This window comes from Nicotiana sylvestris, chromosome 2 (assembly GCF_000393655.2).
Source record: "Nicotiana sylvestris chromosome 2, ASM39365v2, whole genome shotgun sequence".
Classification (NCBI taxonomy): Eukaryota; Viridiplantae; Streptophyta; class Magnoliopsida; order Solanales; family Solanaceae; genus Nicotiana; species Nicotiana sylvestris.
Genome location: NC_091058.1, coordinates 125,945,450 through 125,946,249, shown reverse-complemented (window position 1 = coordinate 125,946,249; position 800 = coordinate 125,945,450). Strand labels below are relative to the sequence as shown.

At 33.9% G+C, this 800-nt stretch overlaps 3 non-coding genes across 3 annotated transcripts; all 3 read right to left on the bottom strand.

The window, feature by feature from the left end:
* On the bottom strand, nucleotides 1-88 carry LOC138886639 (small nucleolar RNA R64/Z200 family). Its single transcript, XR_011405688.1, has one exon. It is a non-coding gene; the product is annotated as a small nucleolar RNA R64/Z200 family (small nucleolar RNA).
* A 62-nt stretch (nucleotides 89-150) lies between these two features.
* LOC138886638 (small nucleolar RNA U54) lies at nucleotides 151-233 on the bottom strand. The gene has a single exon (XR_011405687.1). It is a non-coding gene; the product is annotated as a small nucleolar RNA U54 (small nucleolar RNA).
* Nucleotides 234-474: 241 nt separating this feature from the next.
* LOC138886637 (small nucleolar RNA Z199) lies at nucleotides 475-552 on the bottom strand. The gene has a single exon (XR_011405686.1). It is a non-coding gene; the product is annotated as a small nucleolar RNA Z199 (small nucleolar RNA).
* Between the last annotated feature and the right edge of the window lie 248 nt (nucleotides 553-800).

Genomic DNA, 800 nt, shown 5'->3' with positions numbered 1-800 from the left:
CTTCTGCTCAGGATACATGAATATCTTCTCATAGATTTCTCTCTGAAGTCTGACATGTGAAATTTTCATGAACTCATCACAGCAGAAAATATAAATAACCAAAAATCACATAAAATAACACCCCCAAGAAACTTTATAGAAAAAACAAATAGCTCTCATACTTAAAAAATTGATTCTTCATGCTTTAAATCGGAATAGCGTATACAGCCCATAAGGCATGTAATCATCGAGCTACTGCTTTTCACAAATCTGCAAATATTTCTTAGCCCCAAAACAAAACGTAATCGTAAAACGAAAAATTAGGAATTAGTGGGAGATCAGGAGAGTAAAATAATGGATTTATCTGTCACTGTTCAATCAGAAACACGGACCAAATGTGTTCATCACATCTCCCAAATATTATAACCAAAAAACGAGAATCCAGAAATTAATAAAACGCAAAAATGGGAAATCTTTTTGAAAATAATATTGAGAAATCATCAGAGACTTAAATACTAAGAATCATGGAATTTACCATCATATTGTTGCAGTTATTTTCTCGTCATTTGATTTCGGTTCTATCAAAACTGAGAGAACAAAAATAACAAACAAACACAAAATCGAAGGTAGTGCAGTGCCTCAGAAATAGAAAGACAACGAACAGAAGAAGTAGTAGCAATCAAATAAAAGGGAAGCCTATGCAAACCGGCGAATACAATACTGTCTCTGTACTACCGCAGGTGCCTATATATAAGCTAAAGCAACCAGGTTTTGTGATTCTGAAACCCTAATTTTGTATACTTTCAAAGTGGGCTGGGCTA